Raw genomic sequence first — 27576 nt, forward strand, 5'->3', positions numbered from 1 at the left:
CTATACAAGGTTGTGAATAGGAAGAGTCTGGGTGATTGGGGACCATCTTGGAGGCTGGCTGCCAAAAGTAAGGATACTTTTGGTTTGTCATAATGGCTGGAGATTGCTATTAACATGAGCAAAGACCAAGAATATTAAAATCTTGTATAAGAAAGAATCATAGCCCCTCACAAAACTGCCAACAGTATTGCCAAATAGCTCTGCTATGTTTTGGGTACACTACCCTTTTCCTACACGCACACACCCAACTCTTTCTGTATTTGGCTTCTTGCAATTCCCTGTAAAATCCTATTCCTTCGAGTTGCACAAATCTTCCTTCTGGCTGCAGTGCCTTCTTCACCTTGGCAACCTCTCCAACTGTCTCTTTAGGATTTAGTACAAATCCCTTCATCTCCTGGATGCATCCGATCACATTAAGCAGATGAGCTCTTGCTTTTTTTTTTTTCCAATTCTTATATTTGTTATAGCACTTATCACACTGCTGTAATTACTTTTACCAACCCTTCTCCCCCAGAAAACTGTGGACCCTGCAGGAATATGTTTTATAATCTTAGTTTAGTCTCAGTGTCCCCGTACCTTACTCAGTCCCTGCACATAGCAAACACTTCTTAATGCAAGATAGTGAATGAATGACCAAATTAGTGGTATGCTGTCTGTGTTTGTGTACATGTGTATACAAAGGTGCTGCCACTTAAGAGAAAATTGTAGAATGTAAAAGCTTGAGAACAACTGACTTGCTCCATTTTAATCCAGACTCTGCTTTGTTCCATTTGTTTCCTGTTAAAGTGCAAATTCGCCTTTACTTCTCATAATCTATTTTTAAATAAGTGTTTTACATCTTTGCCAAAAGGATAACCAAAAGTTATATTTTCATAGGTTGTGTCTATCAATTTTAGAGGGCGCTACCTGATTAATGCACTTATTTTTCAGAAAATGTTCATGTTAAAGAATTTAAATATAAATTAAGAAAGAATAATCCTGTCTCAGTGCATTTAATGATGTTTGACTGTTGAACTCAAAGAGTTAACATAAATTCTAAATGTGCTATATTACAGCCATTGGAATTTATTAAAGTGAATCTGCAGTAATAGGATAAAAGGTTGATTTCCTAAAAGAGTTATTATAAGCACCAAATGGGCCAAGTTATGGGAAAGTGCAATCTGAAGCTCTGAAGACTGAAGTATACTCTTCTAAAGGAGCTAATGCAATATCCAACCGCATTAACCTAAGGAGTAGCTTATTAACTGAAGCACCTATGCTACGTAGGAATAATTTAGTGGCCTTCTAGGGCTTGGAGTGTTGCTTCTGGTGTTAGATTCCAGGCTTGTCCATTTTTGTGACAGATTCAACCTGCCAGTCATGGTCATGCCCTGACGACCTTCTGCTAAACCTTCCAGATATTGAGTGACTTCCTGGACCTTCACCTGCTCCAGAACTCCTCTGATACTCTGCTTGGAGGTACGAATAGTTTCATGTCTACTCGTGTATTTAGATAGTCCTTTTAGCAAAAAGACTATATGTCTGACATATAGTTGAATATGTGCATTCTACTCCTAGCTGGTCTGCAGCCCAGAAGAGGCCACTCCACATTAAGCTGCCCCAATAAAATGCCTTTTACTGAAAAAAAAAAATCAACTATATGCCAGACATATATGAATACAGAGGCCAGGAAGACAGACACTTTTTGTCAGATCTCATGAGATTTACCTTCTGATTGTCAGATATAGAAAATAATAACCTAACACATTATAACACAACAAATAATATTTCAGATAAGGATATGGGCTATGATAAAAAATAAAACAAAGTAAAGGGCAAGTGAGTGAATTCCTTCAGGAGGTGGTATTTAAACCAAGGCCTGAATTATAGGAGGGTGTTACCAATGTGAATATTTGTGGAAGAGAACTTTAGATAGAGGGACAGAAGGACCATGTGCAAGATCTCTGTGGTTGGAACAAGCTTGGTGTATATGGGAGTTAGAAAGTTAACAAGTGATACTGGAGCATGTTAAAAGATTGAGAGATGCCGTGTAAGAGATTGGAGGAGCTAGATGATGAAGGATCTTGTAGACTATGGAAAGACATTTAGATGTTACTCTAAATGCAGTTTAGAGCTCCTGGATAGATTTCAAAAACAGAAGTGTATCTGATTTATGCTTATAAAATTTGGGGGATTTGAGCCTCCTGTTCTGGTCCTTACCATAACCATCAGTTCCTGAATCTGACATATGTAACAAAAGGCTTTCAAAGAGGTGATTGGGGGTTTGCTAAGGGCACACTGTCTCTTTTATCTACAATGTTTACATTTCATGGAACTTCAGTAGTGAGTTCCACCTTGACTCAAGTTCAGGAAGCCCTTTCTCCTAGACATTATATTCAGTATTACCCGTTTTATAGGCAGGCAGTTAATTCATCAGTCACTCTCGGCCTTTGCTAATTCCCTGGTCAGGTCCATACTAGAGAGCTATAAGGAAATTTCACCCTCTCTCCTTGAAAATACGAACAAAACTCCAAAACTTCAACATCTTAAACACTTTTCTGGGCTTCATAAGGTTCAAGAAAAGTTAAGTGGATTATGTTCCCCCCCAAAACAATACAATTTTAACACTGCCAAATAATGCCAAATACCCCTTATTCATTTATTGTCGTAATTGATAACCATCTTCCAAATTGGAGTACACTGAATGGCTCTTCCAGATTCAGGACATCTAGTCAGCTTAAGAAAGTTCTTAACCTACTAACCTTAGATAAAAGATCAGTCATTTTTAAGTGATATTCCTCACTCCTTTCCTCAAAAAATGTCCTCTGAGATATTATCAAGACCATGCTTTTCCCATGTAAGTTCTCTGTGATGGGTAAACATGAAAAATACACAAGAATTACCTTGTATAAACCAGTACAGTGGAGGCAGAACTCAGTGAAGTCTGCAGTCTTTGAGTAACACTGTTTTGAACGACACTTAGACCACAATCAATATTTGAATTAAAAATTTAGCTTAAAAAAACATGCAATTTCCTTAAACATGGATATTTATTCTTCTTGGATTAGATGAGCAATAACAGAAAAATGCCTAACTTTTCCCTGTATACATCTTTGTTTCTTACCACATGTACGGTGCTCATCGATTTTGACAATGCTGCATGTAACAGCGCTCTGTAAGTCTGTAGAAAGACAAGAAATTTGAATCTCAACATTGTAAATGCATTTGTGGTAATTAAAAAGACCAAATAGTTATATTAGTTGTAATTAAGTTATGTAACAAAATTCTTAAATGTTTATGAAAGCCAAAATAATTAGTAGAGCAAAGCAAAGACTTTACTCACTTTTAACCTAGTTTTACAATAAGTAAAACTAAATTAAATCTATCCTAAGGATTTAGTTATGTTATGTATAACTGAATGGTAATCAGATTTTTTGTGATTGTTATGGTAACACCAAAGTTGAGTTGTTTCTTCACAAATATCATCACAAATATCATTGGAAAATAACATTCAAGTGACTTTTTGTAATGTATATTTAAATTAATTCAAAATAAAGAATCCTGTGACTGTTTAACTGAACTGCTACAATTTTACTTTTGGTAATTTGATCAAGATTTTATGCAAGATCTCCATGTAAGAGACTTGGGATTTGTAGGCATTATTCTTCATCTCTCAAAAATACATTTAATCAGCTTAGGTTAGAAAAATAAAGTCAGTAAGCATTCCAAGGAAATAACACAACCCACTTCAGATTTCTCTTTGGAGATGAGACGTAGGTTAAAAATCATTTAAGAATAACAATACCATTGTCATGCATTTAAAACAGATTTAATTAAAAACAAAAGAGCATAACTATTTGAACTCTAAGCTTATGTGTAACCTCCCCCCATATTAAAAAGAAGAATGAAGGGACCTTTTATCCATTCTGTAGAGGCAAATTAACAAAATTCAAGGTCCACACTTTGAAAATACAATTGATCAAAACACATGAGGAAACAATGATAATGAGCATGTGTAGCTAACATTTATCGAAAAGAAGAGAGAAATGGAGAAAGAAACTTAATATTTAAAAACTATGATTTTTTTCCACTTCCTACAATAGCCTTTGATATAGGCCAAACAATTTGTAAATTCCAGGCCCACAAAAACAAAGGAGTAAATATAATAGGGAAAACTGGGAAGAAATTGTTATAGTAGGGAGTTTAGGAGTTCAGGCTCCTGAGTCAGATAGTCCTTGATTTTAGTCTTTGCTCTGTCTCTTATTAGCTGTGTAATTTGAGGCTAGTCTCTTATTCTGAAACTCAGTTTCCTCCTGTGTAAAATGGGAATAACACTGGGGAGTTGAAGTGAGACAATGTGTATAAAGCACTTAGTACAGTGTTTAATTTACAGTAGGTACTAAACATGGTTGTTTCCATTTATTCATTCAACGTGTATTTATTAGGCATCATGGATAAGCCAGACATTCTGCTGGCTAACTGGAATATAGGCAAGAACAAGATTCTTGATGTCATGGAACTTACAGTTTAGTAAGAAGGAATGTGGAGAATGTGCAGTCCAAAAGATACAGCAGTGATGGCAGTAGTGATAATAGAAGCATGACTATACACTGAGAAAGTGTGTACATCTCAGAGGCCTTTATGCCAAATTATGACCCAAGAAATGGACCATGTAGGTCAGAGACAGAAGAGAAATTGGGAACATACTTTGATTTGCCTGTGGCATTCCAAATAAACCCCAAATTCCTGGATCTAAATTACAAGGCCCTCCATGATCTATCCTCTCTTTATTTCCCCTTCCTCGTCTCTTACCACATTCCCAAGTTGCTCCCTGGAGTTTCAGTTTCTTTATGTCTGGTTCTCACCCTCCTCTGCTAATACACATCGCTTCATTTTGCTGGACTGGCCTTTTCTTTTTCACTTGGATAATTCCCTCTCAGCCTTCAGATCTCTCCTTGTACATTGCTTCTTCTTGAAAGCCTTTTCAAAGTACAGTAAGAGCCTCTGCTTATGTTCTTCAACTTTATAGCACTTACCACACTTTACTTTCTACACAGAGAAACTCTAGCTTGTGAAGGTAAGGATCTGGCTTACCTTCATATCCATGATATCTAGCATAGTACTGTTTTCTAGTAGGCACTTAATAAGTGTTTGTTGGAGACTGTATCTTTTTTGCCAGTTGACCTAAAGAGTGATGGGTGAATAAGGCAAAAACACACACACACAGAACAAAAGTCAAAACTCCAGCCAACTGTCAAGAGCACCGATTAAAGAAAGAAGGAAGAGCAAGACACTGGTTGGTGCTTTGCCCATAGTGCTTACAAATTGTTTATGGCTCATTATTATCTTATCTAAGTCTCATAAAATCTTGCTCAATTGATATAATTATCCCTGTTTTGTAGGCAAGGAATTTAAGCCTCAGAAATATTAATGTCTTGCTGAAGACTAAACAGATAGTATGTAGAAGAGCTTGGATTAGAATCAAATTAGAAATTGTAAGATTTTGAATTGGAGAGTAAAGTGCAAGTACGAAAATATTTTAAAGGATTATAGAAAAAGATAAGTTACTGGGTAGACTCACTTGCACTGATATTTACAGTGAGATAAACATGGTCACCTTTGATGTCAGTGTAAGATGTTCCAAAGATGTCCATGTTTTATGGACATGATATAATAATTATACTCTTTAATGCTTGAATATATGTGTGTAAAATTGTGGCCTGTTATTTAAATCTTGGGTAAAGCATACATTTTTCTGCCTGGGTCATGTGGTTGTGATTTATTTCACTATGGGAAAGCTGAGAGCTAGAAATTCAGCTCCAGATATCCTGCATCTCCTAATAAATAAATAGCATTTTTGACCAGCAGCATTTGCCCAGTTTTTCTCAGAGCAAACATATCATTAACAGTGGAAATTTTTAAAAATCGAAATCTCAATATCTTTAATGCACATCAGTTAAAATAAATTGTAAGTGACAACCCCCAAGCTTGAGTAATTAGAGTATTGAGAGAATAAGAAACTTAAGAAAATAAGTTCTCAATATGAGTATTTTGAAAATACAAAGAAATGGGCTAGGATTTAATACCTAGTAAATGATAGAAGTTTGAAGAACATTTACAACTCAAATACCTACAAAGACACTAAGATACAACATTAGCAAGGTTTGGGTGATGTCCCTTTCCTGTTAGATCTTGTCATAAGATTTATATCTTATCAGCCATATATGTAGCAATTTATTTGCAAGAAGATCTCCTATGAGATTTTAGTTTTATGATATTTTTATTATTAAACTTGACATTTTGATGCTTGTTTACTTGACTGTTATACAGAAAATTGTACTTAATCTTTGTGGATTTTTTAAGGAAGCTAGATTTTAAATTATTCATATTTAACATGCTGGAATAACTCAATTGATCTTGTTATAACTGATGCAATTTCTTTACCATAGAAATAAGTCAATATGTATACAAGATTGTTCAGTTTCGTGGAGTTAGAGATCAATGAATTAACATCATTTATAATTAAATGAAAATAGTGTATGAAGGTAACAGAAACATTTATTAAAAAAATGTCATTACCATATCAGCAAGAATCTATGACTTTAAACCAAGTCTCCTGAATTCCTATAGAGGATTGGGAGAGCCCAGCCAGTTGGGACCAATCCCTATGTTCTCTTCTTTTTTGGTGTACTGCTAGACTGCATTTCTAGGCTCCCATGAGGTGGGGCCAAGTGTCCAAGTTCTGGCCAGTTAATGTGGTCTTTTTTTTTTTTTTTTTTTAAATGTGGTCTTGAATGAATGAGCTGGGCCCCAAACCCTTGGATGAGATCTCCAGGTACTTTTTCCCACCCCTCTGCCATCTGGCTGCAGGAAATCCTGTGGAAGACTCCAAGACCTTAGGAAATGGTGGAGCTACCTGACAGGAGTCTATGTCTCTGATAAACTATAAAGAACAGAGTCTGCCACTTCCTAGGTTAGATGCGAGGTGAGTAAAAAATAAACCTCTATTGTGTTAAGCAACTGAGATTTAGAGATAGTTTGTTATAATAGATAGTCTAACCTGAATAATACAGAGGGCATGAGGAAAACCCCAAACTTGTCTCATGCTTTCCTCTGAACATCCTCAACCTTGCTGCATATTATTATTAACCGTGTGCAAATTGGTCTAATAAAGGTGGCTTTGATCTAGATACTGCTGTAAAATCTGTTCATCAATTGTTTTCAGCATTTCTACAACCAGAAATGTGGGTCTAAATTAAAAGTATACAATACTTACCAAAGAGCTGAAGTATTCTCCCTTTGTCCCACAAAACACTGAAATGCTTTTGTTAATGATTATTGATGTTTTCTTCTCCTACAAAGTCCATATTTTCTGCTAAGATTCTTCTATTAGGTAATTTTCTATCAGTAGAAAAAGAACAATTTAGAATTCTAGGGAGTCTGATTTATGTTTTAATGATTTAATGAAAATCGATTATTGGCAGTTAAAACCCATTTTATCAAATCAATCATGAAGTGCTTATTTCAATTTGCGTTAATCCTCATCTTATTTCAACTTATAAAATGAATATATTTCCTCTTTAAAAGACAAAAATTCTATGCTAGCTACCAGACTGATTAATTTTTTAGCAATATAACGTTTCTCATTCTTTAAATGCACTAAAAAAGTTTGATTGTGGTGGCTAACAAAAGTAGTACAATTATTTCTGAAGTAGTGTACATTATTTTTAATTATACCCAGAACCCAAACATCAGAATAATGAATCTACGTTATTCTGAAATAGCATTGTTGGTTTACTGATGTTATGAGTGACTGAAATATTTATCTTAATTAATCCAACCTAAGAGGAAGTGAGCATTTTATATTGCATTTTATTTGTCATTTTATAGATGAAACAATTGAGATTCAGAGAAGAAAGGTAACTTCCCCAAGGATCCACAGCTAGTAAGTGGGGGAGTTGCAATTTGACCCAGATGAGACTGGCTTTTATGGCCCGAGCTCTTAATGACTTAAGTCCATTAACCAGAATATCTCAGACTTGAGACCATGCAGACTGTTGAGAATATATCTGTGAATCCCTAAGCATCTATGGCCTAGATTGAGAAGTACTACAATTAAATATTAAACATAGTCTTATTATGTTGTATCTTGATCTAATAAAACCATAAACACAAATTTACATAGAAAGTACAAAGCAGTTGCATGATGATAAAACAATCTATCAGATGATCTAAAACATGTGGTATACACACATGCATGTCTATGTATCTGTTCATCTATTTATTCAGTTACTGAAGAGTCTGGACTTGGGTGGATACAAATAGAAAGTTTCAGTTTTCTCTAATCACTGCCTTTACAGTACTCTTTGGAGCAATTTTTAAACCTCGGTATGCAAACCACTACACCAAGACTTTAGAAGGAATAATGGAGCAAAGATGTGTTCTTTCTGATGCAGCTAAGAGTGAAGCTGTGGAAGAGGCAGATTCCTCCCTTCCGCCTCCCTCTCCCCATCTCTTCTATTCTGCTTCACAGAAGAAAGACACATACCTCAAAAATCTCTCCAGACATCAAACAAGGTAACTCCAAAATACTGTGGTAAGAAAACAAACCAGTGTCAATGGATAACCAAGGAAATATAAACTACCTTAGGATTTGTATCTTTTTCTATCTTACAGATATTTCTGTTAAAAGTGAAAAACTGGCATTTAAAATGGACTGGTATTGATAATTGTTATTTAAAGATCTCACCTTTTCCACCTTTTCACACTGTCAAAGAATGCGTCACTTTTGAAGGAGTTCCTTAAGAGCAAAGCAAATAACATACAGGTAAGAAATACTAAAAATTGAGAACATCTTCTTTCATGTATTTAAATATAAGCAGTTCTTTTGAGGTATTTTCAAGCCTCCTCTTTGGGACATTAGCTAAAAAGAAAAACTTTGAAAATTTGAAGCAGTATAGGTTAATGAAGTAGGTCTTTTTAACATAATTGGAATATTTTTTGAGACCGCCAATACTTTTAAGATACATTGGATAAAACTCATGTGTAAAATTTTTATGCTTTCTTTCAGATTTGGAATGTATTATTCAACAATATAGTTAAAATCTATTTTATCAAGTCATATCATGAAATACTTAATTATTTAATCCTCCTCTTCTTTCATCTTATAAAATGACTATATTTTCTAGCTTTTATTAACAAAAAGTAAAAATACATGCTAGTCAGACTTGTTAGTTTTGGCAGTAGAAGAGTTTCTCTTCTCTATTTTAAGTACAAGAAAAGTTTGATCATAACAGCAAGTAAAATTGAGTTCTTTTATGATTTCATACATTACTTAATTTAATTATTCCCACCCAAGCATCAGAGTTTGATACATGTATGTACACACATTTAACAAGGGTAAGTAAATGATTTATGGTCTGAGCTATGTACTGCATTGCATTATTAAAAATAAGTAATGAGAAATAGCACATTGATCTATAATTTTGTTTTATAAGTTATAAAATTGCATTAAATAATCTTCAGAGGACACTATCTTACATGTTCTATACCATATTTCTCAGTGGTTTGGTAATACTTTTCAAAATGAGTATTAGCATGCTTATTTGAGTAGAAAAATGAAGTTAGACTTTCCTTGTCAGAAAATATTTTTGATAATAGCTTTTGGTTTAATAACGAGAACTGGCTTTACCAATTAAGTTGCATGGTAACTAAATTTAGCTAAATCTGCAGCTCAGAGTTTCTATTGACTGTTTAAAGTGCATGGCAAGATAAAAACATACTATAAAAATATTATATTGGTAAATATATTGGTATTGAAATTGGAATGTCTTTTATCTTTCGAACCTTTCTGAGTACATTGAAGAGCAGTTTTTAATTTAGTAGATAAGAGAACAGACCAAGCAGGATGACCTGAATTCACATCCCGACTTCACCTTTAGGCAAGAGATATTAGGCAAATGACTTAACCCCTCTGTGCTTCAGTTTTCATCTTTAAAGTGGGCTATCAACAGGACCTATCCATAAGGATTGTGATGAGGATTAAATGGTTAACAGGTAAGTTAAAGTGTGTGAAATTTCTGTGTTCAACCACTTTTGAACTATAAAGAAGTCAACTTCATATAGTTCATAATACAGTTAGGAATATAATTAGTATTCCTAATAAACTTCCAAGAAATAAAGAGAGTAAATGATTTTGACCACTAGGTACCAAATCCCTTTGCAAATCAGTGGTTTTCAAATTCTTTGCTTTTGACAAAACTGAGGGAGTACTTAATTAAGCAATGAGTAAATAGGTTATTAAAAATAATTTTTGGTGATAGATTACTATGTTATTTTTTACTTATGAAAAGAATACAAATAATTGAGTGATATTTATACTAAAAACTACTGTCATTTCTGTCAGAATATTTATGAAGTCATATGTTTTGATCCGTACAACCGTAAAAATTAAAAATAGAAATAAAACTGACCCTGAATTTGTTGCATTCTAATGCTAAGGAATATAAGATACATTCATCTCTGCATACATTAATTAACACTCTACAATAACTCAATCTCATTAAGGGATTAATTTCTAATGAATTATTATATATTTATAATAAAATTTTACTTTTAGCTATTGTGTTTTGATAAATTAAAGAACATATTGAAATAACTCAGCCCAGAAAAAATGCATATTAAATCTACAATTATAGGAAATTTTTAATAAACCACATTGAATTCATATCCACAATCTAATTGTTACCTCTGAATAGACAGGCATAAATCAACAAGTATGCTGCATGAGAAAAAATGCACCTGTGGAGTAAGATACCAACATTGGCTTCTAATTCTGGTGGTGGCACTTCTTGAGGCCCTCTCTTGGATTTGGTAAGCACTATTTCTTTACTCTTAAGGCAAGGAAGTGAAAACCCATAGTTTCTTCCCTAGGGTCATGTGCAACTTGAGTAAATTTCGGCTCTCCCTATTTCCTGGGATTCTGCTTAAACAGACTTGGAGTTGGGATAGCGACTAGGGCAGTGATACGGGATGGGAGAGCTATCTGTTTGTCTTATAACCAGCCATCAGGGAGCTCAAGGCCTCTTCATTATTTTCAGCATTTTTTAAAATACAGAGAATTGATGTTCCTTTTTTCTCAGTCTTGTGTTTTTAGTTGTTGAACTTAAGGCTTAATAAGAAAACTACTACTCAGCACACATACACAGAATGAAGCACAAATTTTAAAAACTGTATAGTGAAATGACTGTAAAATCCACAGAATACATCCTCAGGTCCAGGGGACCGCAGACCCCAACTTCAGGCTCTGTAAGCAGCATGCTGTCTAGCTTCTCGCTAGGTGCCATCTAAATCCAAGATAGCCTGTGAACTGGAGACTACATCAGTCCCCATAGAGTAAGTCTGTACTACTATTCACAAAATAGGTTTTTCTGAGATACATTTAAAAATTAAAATAGTTATGCCTATTTCTAAATTATCTGCCATTTTGTTTAGAAATTCCAGGAAAAATTCATGATAAAAATTAAGATGATAATGATCAGCATTTTAGGTTAACATTCAGAACAACTTCTAGTACTTTAGTGTCAATCAATTCTTTAACACTTTATAAAGAATAAATGTACCAAAGCTAGAAGAAAAGAAAAAAAACATATGATAGAAATATAATTATCCCAATTAAATTATATTCTATAAGGATTTCAACAAACTGGATGAAAAAAACTATTGATTTAGTATCCAAATACGTTTTAAGAATAATTATCTAACAACATTGCTTTTTTTGTTTGTTTTTGGCCACCATTCTCTAATTAATCAATAACCTAATCAAGTTAACATCATTAGGGTCCAAGAACAGACTCCAGGTATATGAAAACAAATGATTTTTAGAGATACATAGAAGTCCTCTATAATGTAGATATAGCAAGGTATCAATATATTCAGCCCAGGAAATATTGGTAAGAATAAAATCACAGAAAATGGTTTGGAAATATATAAATAAACCTAGGGAGTTCACAAAGGAATGCTCACTAGTCTTGCAGTTTTCAGCTTATGCCACATGATTCTCTCAGGATAATGTTATTTAAAATTGATTCTGGCCTCACGTGTGGGAAGACAGCAGATTCTAAAGTTAATATTTGACTTTTCCTCTCTACCTAAACCAATAGCTAAATATAAAAACCATTCAAGGCAAGGCATATGTTTGTTAACATAATAGTACTGTCCAAGAGCACAGTATGTTATTTCCACATGTCATTTTCTCATTGATAATAACATCTGATTTATTCAGTGGTTCATCTTTTGTTAACTTCAGTATCTGTAACAAATCTGAGAACCTGGTAGTAGATTGAGAAAGTTCTGACCCACTGAAATACCTAGGAGTCTAAGATTCATGCATCTTGTCTACTGAGTAGACCCTTGATTCGATATTATATATAATGAATGCACCTTTTTAACACTTGGGTATCTTCTCTGCCCACATCATATTAGAAGAGCACTGAAAGCTTCATTTGAAAATTTGTTTATCCGTTGCACAATTTTTTTTTAAATTCCGATGTATTCAGCACTTACTGACAAAATAAATTTTTATATAATAACCAAATCACAGTAAGGGAGGAGACAGAGAAGCAATGATACTAAAGCCAAGCATAAAACTGATGGTCATGAAAATGACTCTAAATTGTTGAAAGAAGAGCTAAATTATGCTTGATATTTTGTTTTTCATAAACATGCTTCTTAGCATGCAGGTGTGTTTATTTTAGTAAGTTTTATTTTATCTTCATTTTAGTAGGATTGTAACTTGAAATACATATTAAAGGTTATCCCTGATACTTAAACAATTTGCTATCTGAAATTCATTTGTGGAAACAATGTAATTCAAACAGCAGTGAGTGTGTGGCAGTAATAACAGTTAGGGCCTCATTGTTTCTTTAGAAATTTTTAGAATTTATTCTCATAAAAATAGTCATCTCTAATGGCCAGTCCAGCAATTTAATAGGCTTGAGATTAATTATGATTACATTCTGTCTCAGAAAATGGACATTGTGAAATAAGGTACAGCGAGGTTCCCTGGAGAAACCACAGCGGTGATTTTCAATTGGGTATTTCTGTTAGATACAGGAATAGCACTGAAAAGCTTTGAAAATTTAATAGTCTCTGTCCTCCTGAGAGGACTAAATCAGTAGATTGAAATGAAATGTTATACTGGATTTCAAAATGGAATATTTGGAATTATGTACACAAATTAGTGTTAGTGGTCATTCAGAAAAACAATCAAGCATTGCACATGTTAAGCCAGCCATGTAGAATGTCATGGGTTCATAAGTTCAAGGGCTTCATAAAATACTGCTGTGGACAAGTAAACATTTAAATAAAAAATTGAAAATATATCCCTCAGGTCTACAGCGTCATGTATTTTTCAGTCTGAGTTACATATGCATTATCACATTTTGTAATCATATAAAATGTACAGATTCCCAAAATAAACACAGTCACCTCCAATCGAGTTATTAACAGCCCAGTGAAATTCATTTGTCTAAAAACCAAAATTGGCAGTCTCCTATCTGATCTTCTGTAGCTGTTCTTTCTTCCCTGTACAAAATATCTATTGTTTTAAGCTAACACCATACATCAGTGCTAGTCATTACCAAAAACAGATAGGCATGACCATCCATGTATTTTGAAATGTAAAGCTGACAGTTGTTTCTGAGCAAATGTTTTATATTTTACTTGCCACCTACTAATGTCTAGGTTTTTCCCAGAAATGGCAGTTTTGAATTAATAATCCTACATTGTTATTATGTTTCTATAAAGCATTCTGTTAACTGTTCTTAACACTCCATTATATGTAATTAGAGTTATAAGTGCAAACGAAATAAAAATAAAAACTCTACCCGAGGTTTGATTCATCCATTTGTAAAACAATTGAATAAAATGAAAACCTGCCATCTGTTCTGTTTATTCCAAATCCATGTGTTTGTAACATGACCCTTTGTAGCCTTTTGATAGCTATATTTTCCAGAAGAAATATATTAAGTTAATTTTTTATTATACTTCTCAAAATATTTTAGATTCTCAGCAATTTTATGAATTTATGATTCTTGATCTATGCTAATTTTTCTTTCTAGTCCTCATTTTATAGGGGTGCTATTTAAGTAATAAAAACAGCTTTTAGCTTATTTTCTTGAAAGCTGAAAAATTAAAGAAGAATCTGTTTTTTTCAGGGCACTATCACAGAAATCTCAAAAGAATGAGTTTTTAAATCTATGACATTTGGGGAAAATAGAGCTTTCTTGGTAGTAATATTGTATAAAATCACCAGATGGTATCTCCTAGTCCCTGTATAAGATTTTTGTTCTCTTGGTAGACAAAACATTTAAAAGAACACACAAAAAAATTATGCTCTACCAAAAAGGAAGCATTTCCAAGTACTAACTGCTTATTTTTGTATTACACTTTTCTCATTGATTAGTCTCTTGCTTCTATTTTTCCTGGTATTAAAAAAACAAATATTTATTGCCTATGTAAACTGTACAAGGTTTACAGACAATGAAAGTTCTAGAAGCAGCCGCTAAAATTGTCTTTTTTGAATCTCTCACCAAGAACATAAAGTCCAGGGTGAATGTCAAGTGTCTTACTAAAATCTCATAATATGATAATGGTACTTCTGATTCAAAGCTGAGCTTTGCTACCAGAGGCAGAGCCCAAAAGGCAAAATTAAATGTGCAATGTCTAAACTGAGCTCACTGATCATTCTTCTTTTCCTCTGAGAACCTCAAGCTGTGGTTTACAAACAGTTTTCTTGTGGGATATGCTGTGAAATAGCAAAAGGAATTTAACTTACCAGTTACCTTGGGTCTTTGTTTACTTTCCTAAATGGAGAAACAGCAGGATAAAAAGAAAGAATTCTGGAAAAGTCTACCATCTAGAACTCTTTCCAAAGCCCTCTTCTGAAGAAAAATATTATTTTGGCAAAGACATTGTAGAAACAGCTGATTAAACAAAGATAAATGTTTTTGTTTATCTGCTTGTTTGAGATGGCTCAGGATTTCCCCTAATGAGGTCGGTGAATCTCTGAAAAGGAAATATAGATAGAAGTAGTATAAACATTTAGTTCACCCCAGCATACATATTTTGTTGAGTTCTTATGAAGATTTCTATTCAAAGAAATTATCCTTTGGGAAAAGATGACCAGGTGAAAGGTGATGTGAACCATCCGTTTTAAGGAGTCAATTATAAAAATTTCAATAATATCATTAATGGCATAATTATTTTTTTTGAAGTGTGATATTAATGAATGAGCAGATTTGGAATATTTTTCCATTCCAATTTCTATTGGAATAAAGGTTTCCCTTGCTATCTGAAAGTAGAGTGTTCCTGTGAAAAGTTTGGTAAGCCGAAATGGAGTCAAGTGAAGAAGCAATTACCTTAGGACACATCTTGCTAATGACACAGAGAATAAGCTGAGATAAAGCGCAGGTGCTCACAGGCACAATTCAAAGTTATGGCCACCTGATGCTGAGATGCTGGGATGCTGAATGTATTTCCTGGGGAAAGAGCTTGGAGGTGCCACTCTCACTGCAGGAGGTAGTATTCCCTGCAAAACAAAAGTTGAACACTATTGTTGCTTTCTACCTTTTTTCCTAAAAGGAAAAATTCTCTTAAGATTTCCTTCAGTTAGTGAAAATAGCTACTAATGTATGTCTTTCATAAAAGGGAAGTGCCATAAAGTGAACTTTCAAAAAGCGGGGGACACTGTATCTTCCATCTTAGATGTGATGCATGCCATCAGGTACGTCTTGAAGAGAAACTCCTATACATTTGAAAATATCTGAGTCAGTGGCTGAGTTTTTCACTTTTTATGTGAGATGTGTTGATGTAAATGGTGACATGGCACAACTGTTCAAACAGATTTTTAAAAATTTCTTTCTGAATCATACAGAATCTTGAAGTATGAAGACATCAATGGGGCTGTCTCAACAAATTTATCTCCCTCATTTTAAGGAAATTTAATCTCAGGGAGGTAAAATAATATGTTCAATTTTGAGTTATTTTTTAAAAAAGCAAAACATTTCAAGAAAACCACAGCAAACAAGCAGAATACCTAGGGCATAAATGAGAAGTTTATCTCTCTCTCACATCCAAGGAGTTCAAAGGTTTCCAGGGCCAGACTTCCTATCTTGTTACTATGCTATAAAGGACTTCCATTCCCAAAGCCACCTCAAGGTCCCTGATAGTTGCTGGAGTCAGAATTTAGATGCTCATTTTAACCAGCAAGAAGAAGAGAGGAATAAAAAGGACCCTCTTTAAAAGCATCTTCTGGAAGCTACACACCCTATTCTCCCACAGCCCTTAGCTAGAATTTAGACATATGATGAGACCTAAAGGCAACGAAGCTCTATGTCCCCCTAAAATATGAGGGTAAAAAATGATAATAGTAATTAAAAAATAATAAATCTCTGAACTCAGGTACCTAGTTAAGGCAGACCTTGAGAGTTAGTTCAACTCCATTCTTTCTCACATTTTCACGTACTATGTGAATCTCCTCAAGGTTCTTTATTATTCCATTCTTCAGGCCCTACTTCAAGTCTCCCCTACCTCACAAAGCTTTTCCTAACAACTACATCTCAAAATGATGCTTTAGCTCTCTGAATTTTGATGTATTCCCTCTATACCACAAAGTCTGAACTGTACTATATTATAGGCACTTCTGTTTTTACGCAGCCTTTCTTCAGCTGCATTGCCAGTTTCAAGATGCCAGGGAGCATAACTTTATTACAGGGTTGTGGCTGCCCTAGTTCTTGATTTGGTGGATCAAATGGCCTTTGAGTCCTCATTTTAATTTGTTAGCTGTAACCTTGTTGACCACTATTGTTTACAAAAATTCATCCCACCCCTTGGCTTCTGTGGCACAACTCACCAATTCTTCCTATGAGTATCAACTAATGTGTTAGTTTTAGAACACTATGTTCCCACAGTCCACAAGAAAAGAGATCTCGAACCCTGATCTCCCTCACTGATCACGGGTAGGATATTTTGGTACTGTCAAAGTTTGCAGCATATTGGCCTACAGACTGGATCTAGTTTGTAGACATATTTTATTTGGCTCATATAAGATCATTAAAAGAATGAATTAGCTGCCAACATTTAAAAATCAGACAATGTCACATTTAAAAAAATGAAAAAATTCAAAGCTCTGGCATCACTGGGCCAACATTCCCACATGCTGAGAAGCTGTCATCCCTTGTAGAAGAGACGCCATGTATCCACTAAATCTCATTTATTTTTTTCCCTGTGCACAAAACTGAATTACATGCCTATTTGATTGAGTTCAATCAATCAAATATAGTTAGAAAGAGTAGCTGCTGAAAAAATTTCCCATATGATGCTCAGTGCTCACTTTCTCACTCTATATGTCAGACTGATGTATTTTTACTTTGATAGTTCCTAATATCAAAACTAGATACAAGATCTTTTATGTTTCTTTGTAGGAACCCTCTCAAAATAGGTCCAATGACTATTCAATGTATATGCATCTTTAAATTTCATGTGATTTTTTAATAGAATTCCAGTTCATGCTAATGTCATTAAAAATATTTAAATGACTTTCCTAAAATAATTCCTTTACTTGAAAACTTCAAGTATTTCTTTATTTCTGCCCTTCTCTGAACTTTTTCAATCTATGTGACCTAATTTGAAATAAAAATGTGGAAGATACAAAGCCACCTAGCTTCCTTTTCTCCAATCTTAGTCACACCTTTCTCTTTCCAGAAATAACCATTAGCCTAAATTTGGAACATGATCATTCTCGTGTGTATTTAAAATTATTATTACATAAGCAAGTATCAGTAAGTTATATATTACTAACTTGCCTATGGTAAAAAACATATACATGCACCACACAGAATGCAATTTTCTTTTTCTTATTCAACTTTATGTTTTGTTTTCAAAAAAGGAAATGCAAGTCTGTTAAACATTTTACTTATTTTTCCCTTAAAACATTTAAGCAATTAATTAATTTGTGAAACAGCTAATTTATTGTTATGGCTCCAAAATCAATAAGCATAAAACACTGTAGAGTTAAAAGCATCCCTCCTACCTCTGTACTTAAAGCTACTCAGTTGCCATCCACCTCCGTCTTCCAAAATAGGTACCCATGGTTACTAGTTTTTTCTGTATCTTTCTAGAGATAAATGTTACCATGCTAAGCATTATTTTGTACACTTCTTTTTTACTTAATAAAAACATTATCTTTTCATGTCAGTGCATTAAAGAGCACTCTTATCCTTTCTTAGTGTAGTGTCATGTTTTATTTTATGAATGATTTAACTACTATTTTATTGATGTGGACTTAAATTATCTCTATTTTTTAGTAATTACAAATAATGAACAACATATAACACACATACATAATTTTGTACATGTGAATAATATTAGTTATCTATTACAGTAAAAAAAAAATTAGCAGTTTAAATTGGTAAATATTATCTCACATCTTCTGTGGACCCAGAATGCAGGCAGTTTAGCTAGATTTGTCTGCCTCAGTAAGTCTGACAAGGCTAATTTCAGGGATTGGCCAGGTCTGTGTCTTGGTCTAAAGGTTTAACTGGGGAAGGATTTGCTAAGCTCACTTACATAGGTGATGTCAAGATTCAGTTCCTCAGAGACCTTTAGACCGAGGTCCTCAGTTCCTCAGGCACTGTTGCCTGGAGACCTTCCTTACTTCCTTGCCAAATGGACATCTCCATAGGGCAGCCAGCAACATGACAGCTTGCTTCTTCCAGAGCAAGGGCTCTGTGAGAGAATGCAATGTAAATAAAGAGTCACAAAGTATAAGAAATAAAATAATAGGTGCACATACATGTGTGTGTTTGTGTGTGTGAAGGGAGACCCTGCCAGGGGAGGCAGAAGTAGAAGAAAACAGTGGAGCCTCAGATGGGTGTAAGAAAAGAACGCACACAGCCAATAGATGGTCCCTGGAAAACACTGCGAGGCAATAGCATTCAGAACTGACACTGGGAGGAGTTTCGGCATGCTCCAAATGTAGGTAAATACAAAGGCTTGCAGTAAGGAAGCTTGAGAGTGGGGACCTTCTAGCCTTAACAAGGCTTGAAATTGACACGCCAAAGCCAACTTTCAGGGCAGGCCCCAGGGAGTAACTGCTGGGAGTGGAATCAAAATTTAGCATGACACAGGTAACAAAGGAAGGAAAGGGAGTGTTGCTGGACACTCAGGTAATAGTAGGGGAGAGGGCAGAGCTAGGAATCTCAGGAAGCAAGTTACTACAGGAAAGGACAGATGAGGGAGCTCTATGAAATTAGAAAACAAATCTGAATCCAAACTTCCTTTAAAAATTCAGGAAAACTAGTATCACACAAAAGTGATTAAAAAAAAATTGAATCCCATAAGTAAAGAGAAAATAAGGACCAGAAGAACATCCACACAATTAAAAGAGCCCAGAAAAGACATATGATTAATAGATAGATGATAGACCAATAAATATTAAAACCATAACTATTTCAAAGTGAGCTAAAAGATATTAAGAAAAAGACATAGGAAATAAACTTTAAAAATACAACATAAAAATCAGAATTAGACTCAGCAATGATATGACAAAACTCAAAAAATTCAGATTTTATTTTTTAAATACTCTTATAAATATCTTGTACCTTTAACTTGGAACGTATGTGCTAGAGTTTCACTGAGGAATAAGCCTAGACGTAGAATTGCCCCACCAAAGTATGTATAGATCTTCAAATTTGCTAAGTATTGCCAAATTGCTATCTAAAATGAATATGCTACTTTATATTCCTACCAATATCTTAGGAGAATCAACAGCTTTTTATATATCACCCACCTTTATAATGTCAGCCTATTTAAATTTTTCCAAACTATTGGGTGTGAAATGGCATCAAAATATTATTTAAAATTTGTCTCTGTGATTGTTAATGTAATTTTTATCAAATTTTCTCTGAATTACCTACTCATATCCTTTATCTATTTTCTTCTGGGTTGGTTTTGTTTTTCCTATTGATTCACAATAATTTTTCCATCTATTCTGAAAAACAATACTCTGTTGTATTGTATGCATTTTAAGTATCTTTTTTTAAGTTTTAGATATATCTTTTTAGTTTACAATATCTCTTTTCAAAACACAACTTGTAATTTTAATATAGTCTGTATTTCAGTAAGTTTTCATACGTGGTTGGTGGCATAATGTTTTTATGCTTTCTTTTCTCTCCTACCCCAGTAAGAAAAATAAATGTTCTATACATTCTTCAATGTTTTATAAAGGTTTGCTTTTACATTAGAGTCTTTTACCCATGTGAATTAGATCTTAGATGTAATGTGAGGTATGGTTCTAATGATTTATTTTTGTAGATCAATAACCACATTGAAACCAATTTTCACTAACACGAACAATGACATCACTGGCATCCCTGTGTGCCTGAGCACTTGCTTCTCTATGGTAGCACCTAGAATAGAGATACTGGGATAAAGAGTATGCACATTTTCATACTCACTAGCTATTGCAAAAATATTCTCCTATGGGAATTTTCAGATTGACCCTATCACCAGTAAAGTATGATTTCTACTTCCCTGTGAGTATCATCAAACATTAATTTGGGCCAAGCTGATGAATGTTAATTGTTCTGAGCAGTCATTTTGCAAAGCTTTTGTTCTTTCAGTTTGTTTACAATTACTTGTTCAAAGTGGACTATTTTCTGAGCTTACATGATTTGTGAATCCTAGCCTATTTCTTCCAGAGCAATAAGCCAATATCCCCCCAAAAATGTATTAAATAATGCTTCCTTCCCCCTATTGTTACCTTGTATGAAGACACTATCTTAAAGATGATCAAGGAAAAAGAATTTGTAGTTATTTATTTGAATTTTCTCATCCTTATGCTTTAAATATTCATACTACTACTAACATATCTGCCTGAGCACTTGACAATTTTTTAAAGAGTTCTAACATATGTTTCAACAAGAATTTAAAATTTGATTAGAGTTTCTCATAACTAAATATTAATAAAAGTGATAAATTTGTGTGTGTGTTTGTGCCAGTGAATCACTTTCAGTTTTTTGGTTACCTATTATTTTATGTTTCATCAAAAATCTTTGCATATTTATATCAACTTTCTGTTTACCCCTTAGATTATTCATGCCTGAGTGGAGTGTCAGCTGCAGAAATAGGAGGTTTAATGAGTTTCATGGGGATACCTCATTCCAAGAACAAAAACTGGAAAAGGAATAAAATGTAAGTGCCTGCATACTAATATGGCCCCCTGTTAGAACCAATCTCAGAACACAAGATGATAGATAGTCCCCACACAAGATACATTTCCTTTAGAAAGGCCTTTACTTCCAATTTGGCTTTCCTTGTATAAATTAATCTCCTACTCTTCACCACACTAATTCTAAATATATAAATGACAAATACCCAAAGGTAGAAGTTACCATTACTCTACTCTAAATACTGTATTTGTCTGCACCTGCTCAGGTTTTATTTTATAGACTATTGCTTTGTTCTGCTGCTTTTTTCCCTTCTCTTTTTTTTTTTTTAAGAACCATTATTATTTATAATAGAAACGGTTGCCATAAAAATAAACATTTAACTTATTAACATTCTACACAGACATTCTTTTTCTTTGAAAGAGAGCCTTAATTTACTTTGGTGAAGATAATGCATTATAAAGCACCTTTTTTACATATTTAATATATGCTGTGGAGTGCTAGTCTATGGGGACAGCAAGCAAAGTTAATTTAAGAGAGAGAAATTTAAAGTTCATCTATGAAGCACATAAAAATGGAGAACTAAGGCAATTGCTCATGCTTTTTAGATTAAAAATTCCAATATATGTGTAAGTAAAAAGAGAAAGATTCTGGATCTGTATAATTTAGATGCATTAGTTTATGTACAGTTTCTTTATGTATGTGTGCATGCGCATATGCATTCACAGCGAAATACACAGAATTATAATCTTGATTTTCTAATGTTTATGAAAAATTCGATCTTTAATTTTACAGTAAAAATGAAACAAAAGATTTCCAAAGAACCCTAATTTCTTAAGCCAGGTGAAGTTTTTGAAACAATATTATCCAATGGTCTTTAGAAGGAATTTATTAACTTATCTGAAACATAGGGGGAAATACTGTTTGATTTATTGTTGATCACTTTGAACTATATTTAGCACTTTAAGATGAATATCTAAATTTCCCAATTTCCTCGGATTTCAAAGAGAATAAATTTTACTCATTAAAGCAGAGAGGTGCTGATAATACCACACATTAAAAAATACTCTGATGTGGTTCTTAGGTGACAGTGAGGAAGGAGATAGGAGAGAGGGACAAATAAGATTGAACATTAATGATTAATGACTAATTTACACATATATTTATATTATTACTGTGGTTGATGCTGTCTCTTGTAATCTATGCATTTATTTCATTAAAAAGAAAAAAGTATTCTTCCTTTTTGGCAAACGACCTGAGAAAAGTTAGCGAGTGCTCACTTTGCATGGTTGGTATCAGAATCAGGATCAGAGTTGGGATTTGAACTTTAGTCTGTATGACTACGAAGTCAATATCCTATCCAACATACCATGCAACAAGGAGAAGTAAACAGAGAATTTTGACTAAGGGTGATAAGATGTGCAAATGTGTCCAATAAGAGCATAAGTGTACTCTTAGTGCTCTTCTGTGTTGTAGAGAAGGAATGAAAATGTGCCAACACCATTTACCTAAGGAACACAAACTCCTTAGAGAATGTTAAAATATTGGATACTACTACTAATGCCCCCATAGTGATATAAACTTTACAAAAATATTTTTTGTGACTTAGACTGCATTTATGAAAGGCTTATTTTCTGCCAGTCATGGGTCTATTATCACATTTTATCTGTTCAACAAGCCAGTGAGGAAAGTATTATTAACCAATCTTTATAGAAGACACTGAGGTTTAAAGACTGATCAGTATCATAGAGCCCTTCAAGGATTCATCAGAATTTAATGTAAGGCCTCTATATGTCTAATCCTCCAAACTCATACTCTTTCCACTACTCTAAGCTAAATGCTCAATACATCTAATAGAGCGGGCACTCAAGAGCCCAACGATGATTCCAAGTTAGAGAAATGGAACAATTATTGTGAGCAATAATTATTCTTTCAAAATGGAAAAATCATACTTTCAAAATTTCTTTTTTATACAGAGTAACCCAACTATTTGGACTCCGAAACATCAAAATCATTATCTCAGTCCTTTCTTTCACTTTGCTCAAAGAAATTAAGTGGAAAAAAAAAAACTCATCATCAAAATTTTTTCAATTAGATGAAGAAATAATAAAGGACATTCCTATAAACTTTCTTGAATGTGATAATAGCCAATGCTACAATGTTTCCAATCATTATTTAGGAAGGCCGTCTATCTTAACAGTTGAACACCATTGCTCTAGAGTTCTGACTCCCAGAATCCAAATCCTAATTCTAGAACTTATTTCCTTAAGTGATGGCATAGCTAATCTAATTTTCCCCCTGTGTGTAATGGGGCTAATAACACCCCCAAGAACCATTTAGGATGCTTGATTATAAACTTCAAAACAAATTTAAATAATCAAAATGCATTAGCCCATGTAAATTAAGAGTTCAGAAGTTTCAAGAATGTTTTGATCACCACCTTGGCTCCATTTTTCTAAGGGTTTGTGCCAATATTGGCTTACTTTGGGTTGGCCAAATGTCTGCAATCTGCAGCCTCCCATCTCACACTGTTCTCTCCAGAGAAGGAGAGCCCTACTCGTCCCACAAATGTCAAATACAAGCCCTTCAAGCTTCATCTGGATTTAATCGTCTAGAGGTTCATGCCTACTCTTTAAAGTTGTTTCTGTAGCAGGGAGAATGGCAAAGAGTACTCTCACTGATTTAGGCCAATCTGTTGATCTGGGACTGGGTTCAGTCTTAAACAGACCGTGCAGCAGCTTCACAGTGAGGAAAGAGACAGAAAGGGCAGTTGACAATGCCAAAATCAATGTCCTCTGCAGCCTGCCTTGTAGGGTGGTTGTAGGGTGAAGGAAATAATGTATATAATGCACCCAGCAGGGCTTCTGACACAGTAAAAAGTACATGAATACTAGATAATATTATTCTTCTAATGCTTTTATTTTATTTGATAATTTTATGAGTAAAGCCATCAAAAATATTGACGGAAAGATTACATACAGTATCTTAGAAATAACTGTTCTAGGATATAATTCTATATAACTGAATCAGACTGTTGTTATTTTATGTGCTAAATTTGGGTTTAAAAGAGAACCAAATCATATATCTTGATTTAAGCAATTCATTGCTTTCATCCTGCCTAATTTTTCTCCATGAAAAATATTTATAAATTAAATTAATCTTTCAGCAACAGTTGATCTGGCAATAAAAACCACAGTAGAATAGCTTCATTAACTAGTCCGTTGGTTCTCAAGCTGCATGTGCTTGTATACTTTCGAATGCACCAATTTTGCCTGAATACTTAAAGGGATTAAAAGAAAGTGGGTGATTTTTTTAAAGCACACTTTAGAAAAATGAAGGGAAGAAATCCCCTCATTTCACAGTTATTCAGCTATGCTCTTCAGAGCTGAACCACTGTGTAGTTTTATTTTCTACTCTGACCACACTCTTGTGAACTTGCAAGACAAAGTTTTCATGCATGTTCTGATAAAAAAAAAAAAGTCATATCTGTTTTTTTATCTTCCCTTTCCTTTTACCTCTTTTTTTCTTGTAAGAGATTCTCCAAAACCAGCTTTCCATAATGATAATAATAGCTAAAACCTATTGAGTGTCCATAACTTCCCAGAAACTGTTTTAAGTTTTTTACATGTATTAATTCTTTTAATCCTCAAAATGGTGCAGGGTTGTTATGATCCTTTATGCAGCAGCACCCACTATTACTGCAGATCTTTGAGTATGTCTGTCTTTTGTAGTAATATATGCTTTAAGGAGTTTTATTTGTAGTTTGAATAAATCACTATAAGAAAGAATGCTTATATAGTCATCCATCAAAACACACACACACACACACACACACACACACACACACACATACACATCCATCCCTACTAAGTGCTGAGTCTAGAGCTTTTTAACTAGCATGAGTCTCCATACATAGGAGCCCCATAGTTCCTGAGTTTACAGCTTTGGATTCATGCACACATAAAGCCTGCCTACCCGTTGCTGAATCAGTTTCAAGATCGTAGAAAAGATACCTGATTGGCCCAGCTAGGGTCAAGTGTCCATAAATGATTCACTAGTCTATATCCAGGAGGAAGAATCTTGTAGGAAAGAAAAAGGAGGAGGAAGAAGAGGAAGAGGAAGAAAGAGGAAAGAGGAGGAGGAAAAGAAGGATAAAATATATCATAGACCCATCAGTTTTTGCTATGAGTAATAATGTCCCTGATAAAAGGAAGCAATTTTATATCTGTGCTTAGCAGGATTAGAGGAAATTGGGAAATACAAAGATCAGCAGATGGTGTACAAAAGAAAATGAAAGATACCTTGTAGAGAGAAAGTTTCTTAGCTTTATGCCTAAGGATCTGAGCAAGTGCTTTAGTAATGAGTATGGTAAATGTATGAATTATTTATAGTTATTTAATTGTGTTTAACTGCACAACACACTTGGTTTTCTCTGCATTGTGAGCTGAATCATTCTCACTCAATTTCTCATAATTTGAGTCAAAGCAACCTTCCTAATATTATATGAAGTTGTATTGAAATAGGGACTTCCCTCAGAAATTATAGTTAAGATACATATACTTAGAGCAGAACACATTAAGTAGCAAAACTTGTAGAATACTGCAGCAATCAGACATTGCTGTCTGCAAGTATTCTGCCATAATAGTAATTCTTTTTTTAAATGCTATTTCTACAAGAAAAGAAGTGAAGGAGACTATAAAAACAAAGCAAAACAAAAAACAACTGCAGTGATCAGTTCCCTGGACGTGATGTCTCTAGAAGTCTCTTCACATCATTTCATAGAGAGTCCTGCTTTAACTGAGTTCTGGTCAGAAGCTGTCTGTGAGCTTCTCTCTTCTTGGTATGTTCACCCTTTCTCTCCACTGTACTAAGCACCATAGTTTTCTTTGTTAATGTGAAGAACCACAGATTTATTTATTTTTTTAAGAAGCTAGCTAGTTTGTGACAGCCCCTGTGAATTATTAACATGTAGAGTAAAAGAAAGAAAAAGATACTGCATTATCAATCCAAACTTAATCTCAAATCATGAATCTGAATCTTACCTCATATCCAGGTTCTTTTAAAGAAGACATTTGGTATTACTAGTCTTTTAATTTTAACAATTCCAGTTTCTGTGCGGTGACACCTCATTACAGTTTTAATTTGTATTCCCCTGATGACTGATGATACTGAACATGTTTTCATGTTTTTTGGCCACCTGAATCTCCTCTATTTTGTGCACCTTTACCTTTTCCCTATTTATAAAATTGGGGTCTATGTTTTTCTTATAGATTGACTTTCTTAATCTTATGGATTGGTTATCTTTTGAATAAGATGTATCCTGAAGACAAGCTTTCTGTTGGATGTATGTGAGGCAATCATCTTGTTCCAGTCGGTGGCTTATTTTTCCACTCTCAAAATAACGTTCTTTGTGAAATAGGTATTCTTAATTTTATAAAAACTAATTTATCAGTTTTTTCTTTCATTGTTTGCTTTTTGTGAACTGTTTCAGGGATCTTTGCGTACCTCAAACACTTGAAGACCTTCTCCTGTATTTTATTCTGGAAGCTTTATGACTTTATTTTTTATATTTGTATTTATTATACATCTCAAGTCAATTTTTATGAGTCAAGATTTATCCATATTATTTATGAATATTCAACTGACCCAGCACTATTGATTGAAAAGATTATTTTTGTACAATGCCAGTGGTATTCTTATCACAAAACTGATGAACACACACGTGTGAAATCTATCTCTGAACTCTATTGTGTTTTCTTAATCTATATGTTTATCTTTGCACCAATATCACATATTCATAAGTACTATAGATTTATAAATCTTGATATATAGGAATATAAGTACTCCAGCTTTATTCTTCTTCAAGATTTCCTCGACTCATATAACTTCTTTGCATTTCCTCATGAAGTTTTAGAATTTTCTTCTTAATTTTCATCTTTAAAAAAATCTGCTGGGGTTTTGATTGCAATTTTGTCGAATATAGAGTAAGTTAAAATCTTTAGTGTTTTGGTTTTCTGTTGCTGAGTAACAAATTACCACACATTTAGGGAATTAGCACAACACTCATTAATCATCTCATTTTCCATAATCCAAAGTCTAGGTATAGTTTATCTGGGTTTTCTACACAGGGTCAGGGCTCACTAGGCTGTAGTCAAATTGTTGTCAGTCTGGAATCTGATCTGAAACTCGGGGTTCTCATTCAAGTTTTCTTTCTTTCTTTCTCTCTCTTTCTTTCTTTCTTTCTTTCTCTCTTTTCTTTTCCTTCCTTCCTTCCTTCCTACCTTCCTTCCTTCCTTCCTTCCTCTCTGCTGCATAGTTCACTTTATTTGACTAATTGTTGTGATATGTACAGTAGAATCACAGTTGGACT

At 33.9% G+C, this 27576-nt stretch overlaps 1 protein-coding gene and 1 long non-coding RNA gene across 5 annotated transcripts in view; one reads left to right on the forward strand and one right to left on the reverse strand.

Annotated features, from left to right (window-relative positions):
- Positions 1-27576, forward strand: part of LIN7A (lin-7 homolog A, crumbs cell polarity complex component) — a 211532-nt gene that overhangs the window by 7831 nt on the left and 176125 nt on the right. The window contains 5 exon segments of the mRNA XM_032493832.1: positions 1344-1458; positions 6850-6964; positions 8340-8556; positions 8656-10851; positions 21129-21231. The gene's annotated coding sequence lies outside the window, so the exon portion shown is untranslated.
- Positions 1-27576, reverse strand: part of LOC116667790 — an 85208-nt gene that overhangs the window by 861 nt on the left and 56771 nt on the right. Inside the window, exons 2-7 of one of the 4 annotated variants that reach the window (XR_004324867.1) lie at positions 18607-18765; positions 15399-15568; positions 8729-8779; positions 8528-8570; positions 7256-7380; positions 3104-3160 (exon numbers count right to left, since the gene is read on the reverse strand). This is a non-coding gene — a long non-coding RNA (uncharacterized LOC116667790). Of the gene's footprint in view, positions 1-3027; positions 3161-4821; positions 4960-7255; positions 7381-8527; positions 8571-8728; positions 8780-15398; positions 15569-18606; positions 18766-27576 lie in introns of those variants that run through there. The other 3 variants (XR_004324866.1, XR_004324869.1, XR_004324868.1) reach the window with 3 other exon arrangements.

Source organism: Camelus ferus, chromosome 12 (genome assembly GCF_009834535.1).
Source record: "Camelus ferus isolate YT-003-E chromosome 12, BCGSAC_Cfer_1.0, whole genome shotgun sequence".
Taxonomy (NCBI): Eukaryota; Metazoa; Chordata; class Mammalia; order Artiodactyla; family Camelidae; genus Camelus; species Camelus ferus.